The sequence below is a fragment of the Bidens hawaiensis genome, unplaced genomic scaffold (genome assembly GCF_021521415.1).
Source record: "Bidens hawaiensis isolate Kalapana, Puna unplaced genomic scaffold, B.hawaiensis_p1.1 tig00001236_1, whole genome shotgun sequence".
Classification (NCBI taxonomy): Eukaryota; Viridiplantae; Streptophyta; class Magnoliopsida; order Asterales; family Asteraceae; genus Bidens; species Bidens hawaiensis.
Window position 1 is genome coordinate 3,572,590 of NW_027491070.1, and position 6,002 is coordinate 3,578,591.

Here is a 6,002-nt window from a genome sequence, read left to right on the forward strand (position 1 = left end):
GAAAAGATCAGCTGAGTTGTTGCTGGACTGGACATATCTCATTTCAACCTGATTGTCTTTAATAAGGTCTCGAGTATACTCAAAGTATCTTGGTGGTATATGCTTTGTTCTGTCACTTTTGATATATCCTTCCTTCATTTGCGAGACACAAGCTGCATTATCTTCATAGATAGGAGTTAGAATTCGATCTTTCTCTAGTCCACAAGAAATCAATATGTGTCGTGACATAGATCTTAACCATACACATTCTCTTGAAGCTTCATGCAATGCAATGACTTCAGCATGATTTGAAGATGTTGCAATGAGTGTTTGTTTCTGAGAACGCCATGAAATCGCAGTTCCTCCATTCTTAAATACATATCCAGTTTGAGATTTTGCTTTATGGGGATCAGATAAATAACCTGCATCTGCATAACCAACTAACCCTTCTTTTGAATCGTTAGAATAAAATAAACCTAAATCAACAGTTCCTTTTAATACCGAAAAATATGTTGCCATTCCAATGTCTTTTAGTAGGGGATGAACTGAATCTTGCCAATAAATTAACTGCAAAAGAAATGTCAGGTCTTGTACAGTTAGTAAGATACATAAATGCTCCAATTGCACTGAGGTATGGTACTTCGGGACCAAGAATCTCTTCATTATCTTCGCAAGGACGAAATGGATCATTGTCAACATTGAGTGATCTAACAACCATCGGTTTGCTTAAAGGATTTGCTTTGTCCATATTGAAACGTTTTAAGAGTTTCTCAGTATAAGTTGACTGATGCACAAGTATCCCATTATGCATATGCTCAATTTGTAAACCAAGACAATATTTGGTTTTTCCAAGATCTTTCATTTCGAATTCTTTCTTTAAAAGAGCAATTGCTTCATTAATTTTTTTTTGTGTCCCAATTAAATTTAGATAGTCAACATACACAGCTATGATCACATATCCTAATGTTGTCTTCTTGATGAAGACACATGGACAAATAAGATTATTTGTATATCATTTGCTTATCAAATAATCACTCAAACGATTGTACCACATCCTTCCAGATTGTTTCAGTCCATACAAGGATCTTTGTAATTTGATGGAATACATTTCCTTAGGCTTTGAGCTTATTGCATCGGGGAGTTTAAATCCTTCGGGAATTTTCATATAGATGTCACTATTTAGTGATCCATACAAGTAAGCTGTGACAACATCCATAAGGCGCATCTCTAAATTTTTAGAGACTGCTAAGCTGATTAAATATCTAAACGTAATAGCATCCATGACAGGAGAATACGTTTCTTCATAGTCAATTCCTGGCCTCTGAGAAAAACCTTGAGCTACAAGTCTTGCTTTATATCTTGTAACTTCATTTTTCTCATTTCGTTTTCTCACAAAAACCCATTTATATCCTACAGGTTTCATTGACTTTGGTGTAATGACAATAGGTCCAAAAACCTTTCGATTGTTTAGTGAGTTTAATTCAGCTTGCATAGCATCTTTCCATTTGTTCCAATCTTGTCGATTTTTACAATCATCTACAGATTTTGGTTCAGGGTCATCATTTTCTTCCATGATATCGCTTGCCACAGAATAAGAAAATATATCATCAATATTTTCCATTTCATCTCGATCCCACATTATATGTGATTTACCATAGTTTATTGACAATTCTTTATTGGAATCATTTATTTCTTCCTGAGGAAATGTTATATCATTTATTCTTTCCTGAGGGAAGGTTTTGTCAATCATTCCTTCCTTAGGGTCAGTATCCTTCTCAGAACCCTTTCTTTTTCGAGGATTTTTATCCTTTGAACCGATTGGCCTTCCACGTTTTAAACGTTTTTGAGATTCATGAGGTGCATTATTATGGTTTTGCTTGCTTGGAATCTCAACTCGAGCTGGAGCATTAGCAGCTGGTATATGAGATTTGGTGACCCTGTTTATATCATTAAATGCATCAGGTAACTGATTTGCAATTTCTTGTAGATGTATTATTTTTTGAACCTCTGTCTCACTTTGTTTTGATCTTGGGTCTAGGTGTAACAATGATGGCACACACCATGATATATCTCTTTCTTGCTTTTTCATTTCTCCCTCTAATGTCGGGAACATTGTCTCGTTAAAATGACAATCAGCAAAACGTGCTGTAAATACATCACCTGTTAAAGGTTCAAGGTATCTTATGATGGAAGATGTTTCATATCCAACATATATTCCCAACCTTCTTTGGGGACCCATTTTTGTGCGTTGTGGTGGTGCAATAGGAACATACACAGCACAACCAAAAATTCTAAGATGAGAGATATTTGGCTCATTTCCAGAAACAAGTTGTGTGGGAGAGTATTTATGATTTGCACTTGGTCTTACGCGAATTAATGATCCAGCATGCATAATTGCATGACCCCAAATAGAAACAGGGGGTTTTGTCCTCATTATTAATGGTCTAGCTATTAGCTGTAGGCGTTTGATCAACGACTCGGCTAAGCCATTTTGTGTGTGTACATGAGCAACAGGGTGTTCTACAACAATCCCCACAGACATGCAATAATCATCAAAAGCATGTGATGTAAATTCTCCCGCATTATCAAGCCTTACTCTTTTAATGGTATAATCCGGAAAATGTGCACGTAATTTGATAATTTGAGCAAGAAATTTTGCAAAAGCAACATTACGAGTCGATAATAAAGAGATATTAGACCATCTGCTGGATGCGTCTATTAAAACCATGAAGTATCTAAATGGTCCACATGGTGGATGAATTGGTCCACATATGTCACCTTGAATTCTTTCAAGAAACATTGGTGTTTCTTTATCGACTTTTAATGGCGAAGGCCTTGTAATTAATTTTCCAAGAGAACAAGATGTACATTGAGGCATTTTATCTATTTTGTGGATCTTTTGACCTTTCAGTGGATGCCCATGTGTATTTTCAATGATCCTTTTCATCATTGTGGATCCTGGATGGCCTAATCTGTCATGCCATAAGTTTATGATACCAGAATCGCAACAATTTTCTTTGACTGCCATATGTGCTTGAGGCACATTTATATATGTATAATGCAAACCAGGATGGAGCATTGACAATTTTTCCAATATTTGATCTTTGCTTATGATATGCAAATATTTTTCATTACTAAAAGTCCTTGACTGAGTATCATATCCATTATGATATATGTTTCTGAAACTCAACAAATTTCTTGTTGATTTTGGGGAAAATAAAGCATTTTCTATTTTGAGCTTTGTACCATTTGGTAATGCTAAATTAGCTTTTCCCACTCCTTCTATCAAGTTTGTAGGACCTGATATTGTATTGATGATCCCTTTTGTTGGTTTCAGTTTATAAAAATATTTTTTAGATCTAAGTATAGCATGCGTGGCTCCACTATCCGCTATACATATATCTTCTTCATTTGTTTGATCTTGTGCTCCGGTGATTTTCATTTTAAATCTTGAAAAATATTAAGAAAAAAAATAAGTGTATAACGAAGACATATGATATTTTAATAAGAACTTTATTTAATTGAAACACAAGTAGTACATGAAAGAGGAACTACATAATTAAAGATAATGAGAACACACTTAATAACTGCATCTAATTATAGTAGTCAAGCAACTTTGTTTCAAAGTTCTACCCCAAAGTCTTCAACGCTCAGCTCAGCATTGATATTATTAAAGTTATCAACATGGTTCACTTCTTTCTCTTTTCCTTTTAGAGAGGCTTGGTACAGTTCACACAGATGTGGAGCTGTGTTTGACAAGCCTTTGCCCAGTGGTTTGTACTTCCACATCTAAAACATGAAGTGTCATTGTTTTCGGACCTACCAGCTTCATTCCATTTATTTTGGTGGTTGGAATTGGTATTGTGTGGGACATGATAATTATTGGCTCTCTGGTTACGACCACGACCAAGGCCACGACCACAACCGTAAGAGTTATTGTTCCATTTGAATGGATGCTTACGATCATTAAAATGCCTTTTGTCAAAATGACCACGTCCACGTCCACGGCCTCATCCTCGACTTTGTTCCCATTTATGATCAGAATTTTTATGAGAACTTTTGTGAGCAACATGTGCTTCTGGTATTGCTAATGAACCCGTGGGACGAGATTGATGATTTTTCATCAATAATTCATTATTTTTCTCTGCTACAAGGAGTAATGCATTTAGATCAGAGTATCTCTTAAAATTCTGCAAACGATAATGTGTTTGCAAGTTTATATTTGATGCATGAAACGTGGAGAAAGTTTTCTCTAACTTTTCTTCCTCTGTTACGGGATACCCACAAAATTCTAGCTTTGAACAAATTCGGTATAAAGCAGAGGTGTAATCATTTACCCTCTTAAAATCTTGGAACCTAAGACTGTTCCATTCATCTCTAGAAGTAGGAAGTAAAACTTCCTTTAGATGACCGAATCTACTTTTCAAATCTTCCCATATCATATATGGGTTATCATAATTAAAATACTCATGATGTAGTAATTCATCAATATGTTTATGGATGAAAACATCAGCTCTTGCTTTATCCTGGTCAGAGCAATCATTGTATTCTTGGATTGCGTCTAACACATCCATAGATTTTAAATGTCTTTTGACATTTGCTGTCCAATACATATAATTTTCTCCAGAAATGTTGAGTGCAGGGAATTCGAGTTTTGCTATATTTGACATTTTGTTGCTAAACATAATAAGATAAATATTAAAAATTAGAATGAGAAGTAGTATAAGCATTATAGTGACCAACAGTAAAACCGGGTGAATCATTTTGAAAACTTTATCTTGGATAAATTTAATAAGAAGAATGTTTGTTGTAAATGAAATGGGGTTAATGATTGGTTATTTATAGTGAAAATTTATAACCTTTTACAACGGTTATATTACCGTTTATAACGGTAACATTACCGTTTGTGTGTATATATATAATATTAATTATTTTAAAGTAAGATAATAAATAAGATATTAAATACAGTTTATTTTATAAAATATATATAATTAGTATGCACAATAATAAGAATAGAATTGTTAGTGTAAATAAATCTAACTTCTAAATGAGATATTAGTGTGCATATATAAATAAAAGTTAGAATAGTTATCAAATTTTAATAACAATGTTTATACACATTATTGCTATTACTCAGTATATTAGTTAGTATATGTATATGCATAGATATATATCTAATGTACATAATTAAAGAAGTGTTTATGATGCTTATGTAGATACCTTTGTGTCTATTACCTTTCTTGGTTAGGATATAAGCGGCTCGTGCTGATAACGTGTTATGATATTAGCCCTAATTATAACAATATTTTCGAAGTAATAACTGAACTAAGAAATATGCTGAGTAAACAATATGATATCTTTTTTACTTCTGGATATCAACCTTCGTTCAAATCATTCTATTTATAATGCAAAAACTACTGTGCAAAAGTACTATTTAAGGAGACAAACGAAATATAATTGGTGCATATAAAAATATAGTTGGTGAAGTCATGGTGTCATACAAATAATAGTGTCGGTGTCGGTAATTCATAACAGAAACCTTTTTATTTGTCACGTAGCTAAAAAGCCACATGTCTTCGAAGTTCGTTCTTTGTTTGTACCGAAAAAGGAAACCAAAAAGGTTTATATTTTTACTTGTCTTGGAAAAACTTACTTTTGATAATTATTAGTTTGTTTCATAAGAAACATTACGTTCGAATTTTAAGACGAAATTTCAGTTGTCCATTATTAGTTTGACGTTTAAGACACAAACCGAAAACCTCTTAGAAAGAAACCCCTCTGACTATTTGACCAGAGGTCTGATGTTTGGTTTGCAATTAACTAACCAATGATAAAACCAACTACAAGTAGGGATGTGCGTGATGCGGTTTAGTGCGGTTTTTGACTGAAACCGAACCGAAAACCAAACTTTCGGTTTTATGACTTTTTAAAACCGTTCGGTTTTGGGTTTTTCGGTTTTTGGATTCGGTTCGGTTTTGGATGCGGTTTTTTCGGTTTTGTTTATCGAGGCAAAGCGTTTTGGG